The following is an 18,655-nucleotide window of genomic DNA, read 5'->3' on the forward strand; positions in this document are numbered from 1 at the left end:
ATGCTCTAAGTTATGCCACAAATTTGTGTTTACTCTGGGAAATAAGAGAAGGACGAAAGCTTGTATATTTATGCTCTGCTTACTGATTCCATTCCCGATATTCTTTTGTATGCTGAAAAAATTACATTTGGACCAATAAATTGAAAAATTAGTTCCATTACATAAACAAAGAATTATGCATACAAATTTATGTACTCTCCGATAAAGTACGCTAGGCAAGGCAAGGTAAAATAATGTTAACGGTTTTAAGGATGTAAAAACAGTAGAGGAAATCAATCGCAAATAAATATTAGAAAAATTTTAAATTTAAAAAGAAAAACCTTAAAGTTTTTAAACTTTTTTTAAAAGAAATTTACTAGGCTTTCAGACAGTTTAAGTAAATGGGCCAAATTTTTAATTTAAAATAAAAGAAATTATGTATTTTTAAGTTTTTTTTTCAGATGACTTTACTAGGCTAACAGACAGAATGCACATTATACACAATTTTTAAACTTTTAAAAGAAATAATTTTTTAAATTTTTAAATTTTTTTTTAAGCAACTTTACTAGGTTAACAGACTTTTTAGCAACATTTTAAAGTTTCAGATTTTTATTTATAAATTTTAAAATAATTGAAAGTAGTTTTTATTTTTTGTTTTATTATAGTTTTAACCAAACTTAAAAACTTTTCTTAACTTTTCTCTATATAGGTAAGAAAATTTGTTGATAAGTAAATATATTTTCCCAAAATTCACTTCTAGTGATGTTATATGCATTCTTATGCACATTTGAATATTGCCAAAAATTGACTTTTATTGTCTGAAATTTCTGTGCTCCTATGCAAAAATTTGGAAAGAAAAAATCTTCCAAAAAAATAAAATCACTTACACAAACTTACATACACATGGTGGGTACATTAATAAACCAAATGTACACGCACATGCAATTTTACTTAAAAATGATAGTTCCCTGCCATTGTCGATGCTTGTGTGTGTGGAAATAGGAATTCATTTGCACGCAATGTGCACAGGACTAGAGACAGAGTAAAGGAAGAACCATAACCCGCCTATTTTGACTTGATAACATTTGCAACAATTGCTCCAAACTGTGCACATATGGCATTCTACAAAAATTACTGCACCTCCCTCAGCCCACAGCCCTCAGAGCTCTTCCCACAAAACACTTTACTAGATAACAACCACAAAATAAATGAAAATAAATGAAAATAAATGAAAAGCAAGGAAGTACAAATTTAATTCACAAACTTGTTAAGAATCCTTCATCCACATAAAATATGCATACTTCGAAACAAAGCGTAAAGAAGTGCACATCAACAGGAACAACAACAACACCAACAACAACTGATAACAAAAACAACAGTAACGGAAGCGAGCAGAAGTAAGACAGGGTTGTAATTGAATTTAGTAAGGCAAGCTGTGTGGACACAAGCCCATAATCAAGTTGACTGTGCTGTAGGTGTTATAAAATTGTTAGTTAGATTTAATAAATTTATTTTACAAATTGATTTAATTTATCATGTTCACATCGCAACATTATTGCTACATATTTTATTATTTCACATAACATCCTTTCTAGTTGAAAGCTGCAGATGAAGTATTGTGTTGTGAAACAAGAAGATGATAGTGTAAACATGTGCGATAAATAAAGTTTTTCATTGATAATGATTTTTACGTTTTCTTCGTAAAAAAAACAAAGTTTTTCAGCAAGTTCTAGTGACAATGCCTTTATTAGAACAAGCGCTTCTCAGCCTCAAACTACTCAGCCTCATTTAGAATTCTTCATTTTGAAAATAATTCTTCTATGAAACACATACCATCATACAAAAATCAATACATTTAAGAGTATATGTATCAATAACAGACAGTGCATCAGCTTGAATTAATTTAGGTTGATTTATTTTCACAATAAGTCTATAAGTAGTTTTCGGTTTGCGCAGTATTATTCTTGTTGACCATTACTTTTTGTAATTAGCAACGGTACAGCCAGAATTCTGACAAAAGGGTGTTGAAAATACTTAAACATTTTTTAGCATCATTTTTGCAGTCTACTATGTGTAAATTATATTATTAAAGATAGATTAACTAACTATTTACCACCTGCTATGAAAGTGGCACTCGTAATTGGTGTTTTTAAAATACGTTTTCATAAATAGCAAATATTTGTTAATCTAACTGAAATAGATAGAAAAATTAGCATTATACCTATAAACATTACCAAAACTGAAGGAGATAAACCCTGGATTTTAGGATAGTCTATAGCAAAGCCCAACAGATAGAGGAAAAGCTTTTGCTCTCAGATAAAACCTTTTATAATGTTTTCTGAAGATTCGAATTTGTTCTTCGATAAATTTTTCTTTATCACTAACAAAATATATTCTAACGTTTCCACTCACATCGGCATCATTTTAATGGCAGCATTTTAATCTGAGATACACCGTTTTGTAATCTAGTTCGTTTCCCAACCATTGAACATATTGAAATTGCGAACATTTTATAACAAGAATATTGGTTCTCTAGTGATTATCTAATCATTTCTGATTTTCCATCCACAAATTCTCTCCATAACTTATTACGTCAGCTGCATTTCTGACCGATACTATTACTAGCCAAAAAGGATGTTTAATATCCCTACGAAAATTTCATTAATCCATCTCATCCATAATGAGTTGCTTTACAAAACTAGTAAAATCATCACCGTCATCAGATTTTAGTTGTTGCTATGAAAAGTCTAAATTAATCTTTGTTTACACTTCCTTTTTAGTCCATCTTTTTTGACGGTTTCGTAGTTACATTGTGCAATGAGCAACATTATATTATCATTACATTATGAAATGTATCTTGCTACTTGGTAAAACAAGTATTTAAAAGATATTGAATATTTAATATTAAATATATTTATATCAATATATCAATGCGATTAAACGCAAAATAGTACTATTAATAGGACTATAGAATTAAGTATTTGAATAGAACTAATAGAACTATTATTTGACTCTGACTCTGAAACACTGAATCTTTTTATGTAGTACTATATATACTTGAACAATCTTATACATATAGTATTAAATTTTTTCGTAAAATCCTACACTTCATTCAAAAGCAGATTAATATGATTGTCGCCTTACTGCACGCAACTCTAATGCCGTTACTATCTTAAACACGTGTACTATTTGTATAGTTGTATAATTTACTATATTTAAAAATCGAATATATATAGCATTAATTTTTTGGGACATTCTTATACTTTTCAGTGTCACGTACAATTCCTATAGTGACGTGCTTTGAAAACTTCGTTTCACAACAGTTGAATATTATCCAATTTTTATTTAATTAAACCATTCTGCTACAAATAGAGGGTTTCTTCTCACTATTATCAATTTAGAATAATTAAAATATATAATTTTTAGACATATGTGCTCAAATTTCTAATTTTGTAACATTTCACGCCTCAAATACTGTACTAGGAACAACATAATTGAGCATCAAGGATATAAGACAATTCCTTATTGCAATTGCTTGCAACTTAAAAAGTCGTAAAAATTCTCTATTCAATTTACGAAACACATACTTACAAATTTTATTACATACCAGAAGACAAAACATAAAATTATATTTTCAATTCAAAGTTACGAGTACAGCCAAAGTTACACAGATAAAATTACAATCAAAATATCTACGAGATACAAAATAATAAAAATGTTTATTACAGCACAATTCGAGCAAACAAGGAAAAAAAAAGAAAAATAAATGTCGGAGAAAATTAAGCAAAAATAAGAAATGAAAACAAAATGAAATTCTACAAATATTATCGAAATATTTTCAGTTCAAACTGAACTGACAAATAGACAAATAAACTACAAAGAAAGTTCTGCAGAGAGATACGGAGAGACTGATGGAACATGAAAGCTAATACAATTACAAATAATCAATGTAATGCAAAGTCTTGAAGCAAGCAAACATTAGCAAAATTGTAGCTGAAAGTAAGCTTATCCGATGGAGTTTTCTATTTCACACACTGCACAACTATAGTCCTTTTTCGCTTGCACACACCATAGTCCTTGCAGCACTTGTAACGCCTTGCCGGAGTTATGTTAAATCCATTTCACGCGTCAGTGACTTATGAAGCTCTTTTAAGTCCTTCACTTTATACTGGAAAAACTCAAGATTATGTACAGTTCTTTTGCTTGAGTTATGCTTGAAAAAAGAGAAAATATTAAATTATAAAAATACAATTATTTTACTGCTTTCAGTTTTGTTTTGTGTCGTTTTGTTTTATTCCTTCAGATGATTTACATGCACCGAGCTTTAAAGGATATGAAGCAACTATTTCTGAAATGATGTTGCTCAGGCAAATAAAATATGTTGTGCTCTATTTTGTAGCTTCAGCAAAAAGAAAACACTATTAATGTAAAAATTCTATTAGTTGAAAACTCAAACAGCATTTTATTTTATTTTATTTCATTTTATAATGAATTAGTGGAAAGAAACCCAAGTCAAAATAGAAAACAGTATAATTTATCAACTTTACTTTAATTTTAGTGTTCTGTATACGGACCTATTGATAAGTCAAATGCATTCAGCTTTAATTATCAGCTTTACTCTAGTTCAAGTGCTCCGTATATGTACTTATTGATAAGTCAAATGTATTCCAGAGTAAAATTGTCCATTTGAAAGGCTGCTACAATAGATCATGACGTCTCAAGAAAGGTATATTATCCGATGAGTGGTGCAGGAGTTGTGAAGATAGAGAAGAAGAATGAGCTATTAAACGCGTTTTTTACTTAATAAACAATAAAAGGATTATAGTTGCTTACTATTAATTAAAAGATTTTTCATATGACACATTTTCCAAATAATTTTAAGATGATTTATAACATTGACAATGAATTTCGATAAAGCGTTATACTTAAGCCATGTAAAAGTTAATTTGTCTATGATAGTATAAGAATGTATGGGAATGTTTTAATGTACTAAGCGGCAGGTCAGAGATAACTCCAGTTTCTTCTCTCCGTCATCTCTATCTCTTCTCTTCTATGAAAATTCTTGTTTCAATCCCAGCACCTACGAGCCACAGTCGAAGGGTGATGACTTATTTTGCTACAGGCAAATAGGGAGTAGTCACTTACCTACTTTCTTAGAAGCGGGTTCAAAGGTATGGCCAATTTACTTCAAATGAAGAACATCTGATTTGGTACACGAAACAAATCAGACCACTTATGTATAGCATAGCATGGGGCCAAATTCAGCCTACCCCTGTAGTATCTTCTGTGGTTTACTGGCGCTAGAAGAAAAGACACCCGAACATCTGTTGTATCTATGTTCAAGCTTATCCAGAACCAGTCTAAAAAGTCTCTTGTGCTTTTTATATTGATTTCGATTGGTTCTATAATTCCAGCTTCCTTTATAAATTCTAAAATTATTTCAAAATCATAATCATAAAGATTTAAATCATAATCTGATAAAATGTATTTACTTAAGGATTGCTTTCGTGCGTACATAAGGAGTACATCATCACAGTATATGCTTCGTAGTCTTCATATTTGCCATATTTGTAAAACCAACAAACTTCAGGCAATACAGTTTCTAGTTTGTTCAGGTGATAGCTAAGCCTTCAATGTCATGTTAAAATTCCTTCTATAACTCATAGCTTACGCAGTCTTATAGGTTACGCTATAAGTCTTTATAAACGATCTGGAATTTGGAAAGTTTACGCAATCATTTTGATTCCTTTTTTTACATTAATACCTTAACTGATACAATTTTAAAGGTCTATTGTATAATGAAAAAAAATTTCAGTAGAAAACAGCTTCCAGTAAGTCAAGGCATGTGTATAACTTACCTTTCACATATAAAATTTACACTCACTTATCTGTGATATCATAACGTGCCATTATTTCAAATTGGCTTTGGTAAGTAAGTTTATCACTCCAACCTTACCTAACCTATATTCACACCATATATAGTAACTGTTTACAATTTAAACAAAATGAATATAGAAGATGATTTCTGCGTTGAAGAAACGCAAAAAAAAAACATATGGGGGGATGGAGCACTTGACTATAGATTGAGTAAGGATTGACAATAAACATATAATTAAAATAATTGCTTATAATTGTACATATGTATAGCTAATAAACAAATAAAAATTCAAAAAAAAAAGAAAATTTTATACAATGTCCTGCTCAGCACATTTAGAAACAAAAGGCATCCTCAGCAAGGAAATAAATTCTTTTGCGACTAAACGCGCTTACTTACTCTTACATTTTTAATGTACTACTTCGTCTATTTAAACTTAATTGGATGCTGTACTGAAAAGTGACAACTTTGTTAAAATTGCTAATAATAAAATATTAAGGACAGTAGAGGCAAAGGACTACTTAAAAATGCAAACGCTTCCTCTCTTCTAAAGGAGTTGAAAATGTAAATAACAGGAACATGAATAAATGAAATTTATGCGCTAGAATTAAATGCATTATGCCATTGTATAAGTGGCAAGGAATGAAGATTAAAATAATGTGGAAATGCAAATAAAATTAAGTAATTTATGAAATAAAATTCGAGTTAATGTAATTGACAACGAAGGAAAGTGAAGTGAAGTGAAGTGAAGGAAGATGTACAGAAAGGCTTTAAAATTAAATTGAGTCAAATTAATGCACATTATAAGGCAATATAAGGCATAAAATAAATTCTGTAATTTACATAAAAATGTAATTAAAAAATTTTTTTATGAAAACTGAGTAAATAAAAATATAATTAAAATAATTAAAGGATTACTTGATATTGTTGCTGATTTCCATGTAACTTATGATTCAGTAAAAGTGTTTAAAAACAAAAATATTATATAAAAATATTTATATAACACTTTAAAGTATTAAAGTACAAACTTTTTTATAAAATATGTACCATAATTAAAAATTTACCAGTGATTTTAAATTTCACTTTTTAATAATTTTTCTCTGATAAAAATTTGGAACATCATTACAAATTTTTGAAATTTCAATGATTTCTTTTTCGCTGACTTCATTTAATATTTATAAAATATTTAACAGCTTTAGGCACTTCATGATTAGAAATATTTCCACTTGACTAAGCAAATTAACATATATATTAAATCATGTAAAAGATATGTTAATGACATTCAGAAGAATTCTTAAAGTATGAATGTTTAAACATTTTTTAATATTTTTAAAATATTATAAATTTTATTTTATAAATATTAATATTTTAAATAATAATTATTTATCTTTTAAAGAGACTCTTGCAGCATCTAATTGACTATTTCAAACAAATGCTACACTTACATTTTTTTCCTTATATTATATTAAAAAAATTTTATTATTCCTAATGTCGGGAAAAAAGAATCAAATACACATAATTATATTCATTTATCACTGAGTAAAGCAAGAAAATCTGCTTTTAATTGCCATTTTCCGTATAAAGCATAATTAATTGAGTCATTTTTTTTGACTCTGAAACCTTTTTTTTTGGTATTAAAAGAAGTTACTATAGTGATTAGCTAAACTTGTGAACATTATTTTTGCACGAAAATATAAAATATATGGAGGATATCATTTATTATTTACTCATAAATTGAATGAGTTAATTATTATAAACAGATAAATAATATGAAATATAAGTAGTTATATAGAAATATATGTACATTTACATATGAAAAATGTTACTCATACGCACCGCATATTAGCAATGTAATATGCCTTTCTACTCTTTACACCAATAAATGCTAATGCCGTAGCAACATGAATCTAGCCTCCAGCAGTGGAAACTTTCTTAGCAACAAATTGTTATGTATCATGTTGCAATTGTAAAACATTAATTGCGAATGTGTGTAGAAATAAAATATGCATTTAAGTGCAAATGTGTTAGTCATGTGTTGACGCTTGTATATATTATGTATATATCGTATAAGTAGTATATATACGTACGCAATGCTATAGGCATGCTTTTGTTATTTTTATTTGAAATAGGAGAACTTAAGTCAAATTTAATGAAACATTTTCAACAGTCGCCAAAGTATTAGGCGAATGTAACAAAAGGACTAGATGCAAGGATGTATGTGTGCGTGTGTGTGTGTTTGCTTTGCTTTTTATAAATAAGCATTTATATGTGAATTCTACCGCATGTCACCCACATATACATATAGACAAACAAATTACAAATGGCGTCATATAAGCACTAAAGCAAAGCGCTTTTATGCATATTTTGCATATATTTCAGAGCTTATCTGGGGAACCGTCCGCTTTAGTGTTTCCAGTCACTTCAGCGCCGCTATCTGCTCTATCCGCTTAACTATCGTGCTTGGTCGTTCTGTGCCTGTGTTGATAAATTTTAACCAAATGTTCAGCTAAATGACGTTACATTTGTGGTTGACACAATACCGCACTGTGTTAACTTGAGTAGCATATGTTACACAACCACACTGTGAGTAGGACTAACAGCAGCAGCAACAGCAACTACAACAACTACAACAACAATACTTAAACACTAAAACAGAAGCGAATTCAAACCAAAAAAAAATAAAAATGCATTGAAGGCAATAATAACTAAAATAACACTGCACATATGTACATAAAATATAATTGTGGCCAGTTAAGTGGATCCGTCACATGGCATATACGAGCATTCATTTTTTTCAAACATTTTTATCTCACAGCAATTTTTATTAAACTTAATTGCATTTTTATGAAAAATAAAAGAATTTTTAAATAATTTATTTTAATTTTTTAAGTATAAACAATTATTAAAATGTTGAAAATGACTTTAAATACTTGACAATAAAAGTTCTTAATAGCACTCTTGATAAATCCATCGAAGGGTGTACAGATAACTTAACTTTAAAAACCATTGCAAAGCATTTTAGAAGACTTTGTTAAAAATATTTAATTTATTTTAAATAGAATATAATATATATATATTGACATAGTTTTTACTGTTTCTATAGCGCATTCTTGTATTACGACGACTTTGTACACAAAGAAAATTGTAATTTTTTTGTCATTACACAAAAAGAAAACTTTTTAAAAATTATTTAACGCCTTCTTAACTTCGGAACTGCGATAATAAATTTCAGTACTTTTTCCTGTGTAAATTTGGAATATTAAGTTTCTCAGTTACCACTGACATTTGCTACCAGCAATCCACAATCCTTGTTAGCGCAGAACGTACGAAATGCGACCATCAACGACATGAAAAAGTTTGTAATTTATAAATTTTGAAGACATTTTCATTTTAAACTGCATATGTATGCGTGTGAGTGTATGTATTAGTGAATCTATGAAAATATTTTCTGTTAATATGAGAGATAGTATGTTCAGTACTAAATCTGGTATTAACGTATAAATGTATAAATTCATGTCTTCTGAGTACGTGCACGTCGGGCAAATGAAAATTAGTAAGACATTCTTACCCTCCAGTAATTCGTTGTTAACACAAATGTATGTACTAAACTTCATATCCATGTACTAAAACCAAGTTATGCATGCATTATGGTATATGTAAAAGTGTGTGTCACAGCACATATACGCGTGTCCTTTGTAATCAAAGTAGCACAAATTGTGCTCTCGTTTCATTTTTTGTTGCTTCCTCAACTTCTTGTACCTTTTGACATTGGTGGCAGGTTTTTCATTAAGGACCCTCTTTTATACTTTCTTTCTTTTTTTAATATTTTAGGAATGCTGCCTTTGCAGATGATATCAGTTCTCATTGTTATTGCTGGCTCTTATCTTGCCATTTCTTGCTTGGCCTTTAAACGCAACTTTTGTTATCAAAGTTTAGATCAAATTCTTATAGAACTTGATGAATATAACATTTTTGTACGAAGATGTGTTCATTTTCTTTTTGAAATGCTATCAATAAACAGATGTTACGAGTGTTCACCGAACTAATTATTTCCTTAGCTAATTGCAGAAATGCATAGAAGAAAAAGTAAAATGATTTTTAACAATCAATCATTTAAAGGCAATAATATACAAAGTCTTGTTTTGATAGTTGTTAAAACTTTGTAGTACTCCTTCTTCTGCTGTGCTGATTTGGTTGATTTTAGTGGCAACAGAGCCATCCATGTAGCGCATAGGCATTACCATATACCCGTTGATGAAAGTTTTGTACTCAATAATCAAAATTTAATGATGGCAGTAATCTTCATATTGGTATTTCCAATATCTTTCTAGATTTACAAAAATTATCTGGTCAAAGCTTCATTCCATTTGCTAAATTAGTGATGAAAAGGCACACTTTCAGATAAGTAGACCAACGTATTTAACGGTGATGTATCGGAAGGAGGGGAATAGGAGTAAAAGTCCTCACTTTGACAAGGCAATTCAAAATTAATTAAAACTATACACTGAAATGGTGGCGAGTTCAGTTATTTACCAACATATACTTTTGAAACATTTTTTCTGGGTGCGCAATCACGTTTGCTGTATCAAAAAATAGCTACCATAACCTTACTGATTGATAGCACATCACATTTTTAGAACCATTTTAGCTCATTCAACTAACGTGTTTGATTATTTTGCGATCTCCAAGGTTAGTAATATAACTAATCTGTCATAAATATGTATATTTATGTTTATGATTTTGTATACATGAAGATGAGATTTTAACAAAAAAAAATCAGATTTTGGTTCCATGATTCAGGAAGCTAAAAAGATCGTGTGATATAATTGAATAATATATTGTAGCGTACGTACAAATGCTTAAATGCCGAATTGTTTATTATTTTATTATATTTTTTATAGCATTTAATTATCATAGTTAGTGATAATATTTATGAAAAAGGAGTATGAAAACACGCATAAGCACTTATACTGAACTAACAAGTTTACGTATATAATCGTGTATAACTTATACGATATACATAGTTATGCTATGTATTTAAAGAAAGAAATACATTACAGTCAACAGAACTCTTCTTAAAACTCTTCTTATAAAACTCATTATTAGGTAAACCCTTCTTAAAAGAAACGTGAAGCTTTATTTATTTTACAAAATCCCTTCTTACAAAATCCGTCGTTCTCTATGAAAGCGATTATACAAAAGGTAAAAAATGTCTCTGCTCGAAAAAACCATTTATTTGTAAATTTAATAAAATACTACATATATTATATCTCATAATTTCTATCAGAGCATTGAACCAGAACCGAACCGAAAACCGAAAAAAACCTGCTTCCTATATCTAATAAAATACAGGTTGTTGAAGAAAATTTTATCCAAAAACAAGTTTAAGTAAAAATTTTAAATATTCAACATTCTAAACAATGCCAAACCCATAAACATAAAAGTGGTTCTTTAATTTGATATCTTATATGTTTATTGATCCGGCATGATCGCAGTTTTTTAGGAAAATGTTCCTAAAACACCTCGTTTTTCTAAACTTTTTTAAAAATCTTTATTTCATATTTTTTATACACCCTCGTCTTACTTTCTTGTAGATATTTTTTTTAAAGTAGTTTTCCCTCTACTACGCAACTTTTTGTTGTATTAAGACCACTAAAGTATTGGATTTTTCTTGAAAATTCCACAAATTTCTTCTTTCCTATTCAAACAGATTTGACAGTTTGTGTATTTTTGTTGAGAAATAGTAGCAGATATACTTATAAAAAGTACGCTTTATATACACATGTTATGTTTTATAACTCTTCTGAGTCTCATATGCTATATGTAGGGGTAGAAAACCAAACTGAATATACTCTCCAACAAAATGTAGAGCAAGACTACATGAAAAAAATTTTTAACCTACTTTTAAATACAAAAATTCTCTAAATTGTCATTCAAAAAATTAAAAAAATTTGTGTTAGTTATGTGGGAGTCCTTATTTGAAAATTTTTCAAAGAGGATATGCCAGGATACTCAACATAACATTGTCATAAATGCTTGTGATTTCATTCATTTTTTTTTTGTTCTTTTTTTGGTTAACAATTTTCATTTGTTCTTTTCATTGTAATGTGGTATTTGTTGTAAATGTTGTAAATGTTGTATTTGTTGTAGTTGTAGGTTTTCATGTTGATGTTGTTATTTCTGTTTTTGTTATGTCATTGTAAACATTTCATTAAAATGCGGAAATAAGTGAACTACATTTCTCATACACTCCACTGAAAAGGTAGTTCAAACTACAGAAATCTGTAAATCCTGAGCAATGCTCACGTACGACTGCACGACGATGATGGCGATGACGGCGGTGACGGCGGTGACGACCCAAATGTCGAAGACAAAAACAAAATACGTGTAGAAGGAAACAAGGATATTGTTTTTATATCATCAATTTCAATACTGTGCATTCCATTTTTCGCATTCTGTATTCCCTTTTTGTTTGTGAGTGCCTGTTGACATTAGTTAACAGAATGAATGAGACGTTGGTGTTGACGGTTGCGGTGCTAAATGTATAAATAACCTTGTTCGGCTGAGAGCAGCCCAACAATTTTTAACTTTATATAAAAAATTGCACTGTCAACTGTTTCCAGTTCAGATATAGAAAAATTTAATTTTATTTTGCCTTCTAAATTGTTTAAGACTCCGACGATGTTTTAGTAAATTGACAGTAAATATCGAATAAAAAAATAATATAAATAAAAAAAATATTTTGTCTTCTCTACGACACAGCAAAATGTTTTAATCCTTAAGAAAGAAAAAGTTAAATTATAATGCATTTCATAGATATATTTATTTCAGTTTGAGATGTTCTTCTTTGAGCTTCGACAAAATCTTGAGAATAGGAACGTTTATATGGTTTTGTTTTTTTTTGCTGTAGGTGGAAAGCATGGACAGTGTGAAACCTGAACTCATTGCAACCGCCTCTTAGGAATGAATATATATGTAAAATATTAAAACCGCATTTTGCACTGTGGTTCAGATTCACAGTGTGGATCGACCATGCTTTAAACTGGTAAAGCATGGTCGAAGATATTAGGGTTGAGAGTATTTATAGATGAAGGGAGTGGGGTTGACGCAAACTTTCCGGAAGTCTTAAAGAAGTCTCTTAAAGATAGAGGGCAAGAAATTGGGGGAATTGCGCCTACGTACCCAAGCAATGTAACTTGGATTATTAACATCTTTACTTTTATAATAATTTGTTACCGAGCTAATTGGTCAAATTTAAATATAAATAAAAACACACTGATTTATTATTTATATTTAAAAATCGTTTATACTTTATTTCCGATATTTCGACTATCTTCGATAGTCATCTTCAGGGAAAACTACACAAAATATAGGATGTTCCATTTTTATAGCGGATTATATATTATACTTTTAGCTATATATAGCTGAATATATGTAGTTATCTAAACATCAGAAGTATACATTGATACTCTAAATACTCATACTTAGTAATTTTTTGTTACTGTCAACTGCATCATGCATTATTTTTTATAATGATGCTTATCACTGGCGTCATGCATTGGTAAAGTGTTTCTGTTTCAGTTGATATTTGCTATATAAGGGATTTTAAGTAATGTGAAAGAGAACTGATCGATTATTAAAAAGCTATATTCTATTATAATAGAGCCCAAATCAAAGTAACGCTTTGAAGAATTTATACCATTACGCTAAGTCAAAAATAAATTTTTAATTTAAAAAATATATATTTTTATCTATTTATGAAGAGTCTATATGTTCTTCATTGATTTTGAATATGAGTTTCGTATCATATAATATAATGAAATATGACAAATTTTGAATGTCAAAAATGTAAATCTGAAATTTCAAAATCACAAAAATTAAACCACATAATCTAACGTAAAAGCAAATATCAAAATATATGGAGAAATATTCTAATATCTTCAAATTTAAACAGCAATTAAAGAGCGAGTTTCCCTCAGTTCACTAATCTCCATTGTATTCCTACTAATAGATGTTTTGTTTAAACAATCCATAAACATTATATTATTAGACAATTATTCCTGCCAAAGACTTTGTACTTTTCCGCAGTACCCAGATATGAGGCTTCAATCAACTGCTAGTTACTAAAACGATATTTTCAGTACCGAAACTATAATATTAAACATCGACAAAATAAAATTTATGCATTTCTAAAAGCAGAGTAGCAAATTGTGTAGTTAAGAATATCATGTTATAAAACCTAGCTAATCAAGTAGAAACTTAGAAAAACATCAGTGTGGAGATATATACAATAAAATATGTACCCAATTAACGAAGACATCAAACGTATGCTATCAAGTATATAACCGAATGCTTTACAAAGAAAATAAATTAGAGAAAACCCAAGCTCTAAAACCAGGGCTCTGAATGAGCTGAATAAATTATGTAAAAAGTTAGAAAAACTCTACTCAATCAAAGAAAAAACAATGAACAAAAATTAAGACCGTCTGAAACAGAAAAGGGTCTAGTGATTTTATTAAGATGCTTTGCGAAAATATCAGTTTTTGTAATATGGCTTCTAAACAATAAGGAAACCTTACTACGAGATTCTACTGGAGTACTGGTAACTTTGTTGTGTAGACATAGTAGATTCGCGAGGAACTTGACTTTATTGAAGTGGGATATACTAATGTAGAATTATTAGATTTTTAAGCATTTTAAGTGATTATAGTTGATTTTTAAAGTCAATTATGACAAATGAGACCATGTTTTTTATTAGAAACTGCTATGTTAATAGCGAGACATTATGAACAGTAGTGAATGATAACAGCAAAATTTTATTATTTATTAAATAATTAAATTTTTTGTTGACTATACAACTGCAATACTCGAATATGGCCGTATAGCCATCATTACTGGTCTTTTTGATATATTTCTTCGTAAGTAGTTTTTTGGGGCTACAAGTATTTTTTTTAAAATTATTATATTATAAATATAATTTACATCAACCTTTCGTTAAGAGCAGAAAAACTATCTTTAAATATCCTTTTAATAGAAGACGAATTCATGCACATATTAAACTCTAAAATTATAATTATATTTATAATTGTTGCTATAACTATAATATAAAATTGGCTATAATATGTTATAATATGTTATACTCATATATGTCAACTTATTATTTCATTTTTATTTCTAATGGAATATTTATTACCATTAACAATGTATTATGGAAACATTAAAAAAATATCCAATCATTAATTAAATACTTAAATTAAATTATTAAATACTTAAATCGATAATCAAATAAATTTTTCTGATAATTTAGTTGTGGTTATATATAATTTAACGCCATTTTTCGGTGCAGCTATAAATTAGGTTTACTCTCCCATTTCCGTGTGATTTCATTATCCTTCTACGTGTTCGAATAAAAACGTGCGAAAAACCATAGATTTTCCTTCTCAAACAAAAGTCATAAAATTTGATTTCGTAAGAAGCTATTAAGATAATTAAAGTAATAACCTAAAAGCTTTTATTGACACTTATAGGCGATAATTCTTTAATCATTTCCTTCGGCAAAGCGAAGACAAATGTTTTATAAATCATTCGAAGATAGCGAGGCACTCACATTCGCATAACTCAAAGGCTTACCATAGAAGGATACTCGTGCGAATGTACCTTCCTGCGAGTTACACTCCTTTGCCATTAATTAATTTTCTATCGATACTGTTTGGTATTTGCCTTGCCTTTAATGACCTTTTGAGGTTTTGACCTTGTGCATACTTTGAGCTATTAACTCCTATTGTTGGATATAACATATTAAGGTAAATTTAAATTACTTCTCTTCTGCTCCGATAAATCAGAAATTTATCTAAATTTTAATTAAGGAAATAGCACACATATATGAAAATCTTTAATTATTATTTTGGAATAAAAAAAATAAAAATTAGATTAATTTGGAAATTTTATATATATTGATTTAGGAATATTTAATTTTAATTTATTTGCTCACAAAGGCTTTGTACGTATCTTCCACCTCTATTTTCTGACAGCTTCTCTGTGTATTGTACCCTGTGAAATTGCACCAATCTGAATGAATTGATTGAGTTACATTATTTCAGATGCCTTTGGGCAGTAAATGGAAATTTATTGAACTGTAACGACTTTAGTGTGCATCATCAAAGGCATGATTTTCAATATTTTATTGCTTTGCAGTTCAATTTAGTTTAAAGAGCTTTAAAATTGATTTTTAAATGCAACTTCAATTTGCAACACGGACAGCTAATAATACTGTGTATGTTATACCAGAGTAGTGAACATAATTTTTAAATTTACTCTTAAATTGGCCTTAATGAAATTATAAAAATAAGCATTAACTGTGATCTACCGGAACGTTGCATTATGCTTTAATGCAACACTATTTTAGAAGACAATATATTTCTGGTGCCATCACAAATATTCGACGTTCAATAATCAAATATATTTTTTATTCACTTACATTTTATTATTGGGTTAATAGTTGTCTAAACTTTAATATAATGTTGAGCTCATATAATTTCACTCACTTTGTATACAGTGGAGAAGGCCACAGCAAATAACTTTTTTCACTGAGATGGTTCATTAACACGTGAAGTGTAACGCGCTTAGACTAAATTGACATGATGTTACGCCACATGGTTTTAATCGGTTTAAATAGTTAAGGAGGAACATTGATTTCTCAGCTCACATTATTGGGAATCCAAAAATAAAGCACAATAACCTATTATGATGAAACCTACAATTGACCCTTGTATGTCTCTCTGTAGCTCTCTCTAAACCATTTTATAGATGGCACAAAGTACAGTAACCTTTACATAGAAACATGGCCAAAAGGAGGAGATAACTAATAGTCCCCTATTACAAATGGCTTATTGTCAGAACTATTTCATTATTTATTGGCTCTAATAATAATTGAAGAGTCATGCGATCCTATAACATAGCCTCTGTTGTTGAAAGCTAATTATACTGAAATAGCATTTTTTGGAATGACAAAAATTCCCTGCAATTTTTGTAGATCCGTTTTTTTTTTTGGAAGATGTTATCTTTGAATATTAATAATTATTTATTTTCAAATATATATTGTCAAATATATATTTGACTTTAAGTTTCCATTTTGCTGAAGAATCATTTGCCTGCTTTTTTCTAAACGAATTTTTCTTAAATAGCTCATCTTAATATTATACTAAATTATTGAACCGACTGAGATAGAGATATGCTGCAATTGAAAAATAAATTGGCATTTAAAATAATCAGTTATTTAATTGGTTAACTACTGCACTATCGTATCACTATCATAATAGTTATATATCATTGTAGCTTTAATACTAATTTAATCTGACAACTATATTTTCTAAGCGTTGGTTGGGTTAGATTTAGGATTGAGTCACTGTCAGGTCTCTCTCGTCTCTTTCTTCCTTCTTTTTCGCCTGTCTTTCACCTCTCTTTCGCTTGTTTTTCACCTTTCTTTCACGGTTCCATCATCTCTCTCTAAGAAGGCTTTACCCTTTCTCACTTTCCGCTCAGTTGTCTCTCACACTCCTATCTCTCGCCTCTCTTTACCTCATGCAGGCCTTACTCTGGTGTTTCTATCATCTCATTCTTGCATTTCCTTCTTACCCTTATCTCGCATCTTTCTCTTACCCCACTCTCGTCACTCACTTGCCTATCAGTCGCCACTCTCTCGTCTATATCTCCCAACTTTCATATCTCTTAATCCTCTCATACCTCATTTTCATTTCGCTTTCTCGCCTTTCTCTCACCAGTTTACTCTAGGGTTCTTATTTTTAAGATAAAAATTCTACTAATGATTGATTTTCCAGTGGTTTATTTTATAAATGGTTTTTCCTAATTCAAAAGCTATATGTTTCATTTTAATGAACTCATTTTAATTGAGAATTTTTAATGTCAGTTCATGATAGTACTTCAGGTCCTCCAAAAATATTTTACGAAAAGGTGAAGTTTTCAAACGTAAAGGTCGTCTACCAGCAAATAGATGATAGTTTGATAATTCTTTACCTTTCTTTGAGCAGAATCCCTAAGATCATCAGTTCGAACTCCCAGTCTCTGTGTATGTCTGCCTATTAAGCAATGATCTGTTGTAAGGAAATAGCATCACAAAGTTTTATTCTATTCAAATTCATCTGTTTTCGAACTCTAGATAAATTTATGAGTGGCCAGTTTTGTTCAGTTTATTTATATTTCCGATTATATTTGTGCTTTTATGAGGAAAGAAGAAGGTACCATGAACATACAAGTGATGATTGAAATGTAAATATCCTGGTATCGAAATAGCGAATACGTTATTGTTACTGCTAATTTTGTTTAGATATACTACACAGAATGGGACGACTTGAGATGTGATATACGGGTAGTTTAAGGCTTTAAAAGCTGGATTTACAAACCTTAACTTGGCTATAAATATATCACTCGTCCGTGTTGTGTTTAATTAATAGAAAACAATTAATTTCTAATTTATATGGAGTATTTTCATTGTATTCAAACTTATATATTATATTAATTTACATTTCATATTTTATATTTTGCAGAAATGTACAAATAAAGGACATTAAGAGTAAACATGGAAGTCAACAAAACCAATTAAAATAATGAAAAATATTTTGACAAATTTGAAATTTGTCTGAGTTAGAATTTCTAATTAAATAAACGAGTTAGTTTACTAACTGTCAACAAAACCGCCAGACAAAAACTACGGAAATTGCAAGCAACTAGAATTCAAAACAAAGCCAACGAAAACTACAACTCAACCAATTACAGCGAAATTAA

This window comes from Teleopsis dalmanni, chromosome 1 (genome assembly GCF_002237135.1).
Source record: "Teleopsis dalmanni isolate 2A chromosome 1, ASM223713v2, whole genome shotgun sequence".
Taxonomy (NCBI): domain Eukaryota; kingdom Metazoa; phylum Arthropoda; class Insecta; order Diptera; family Diopsidae; genus Teleopsis; species Teleopsis dalmanni.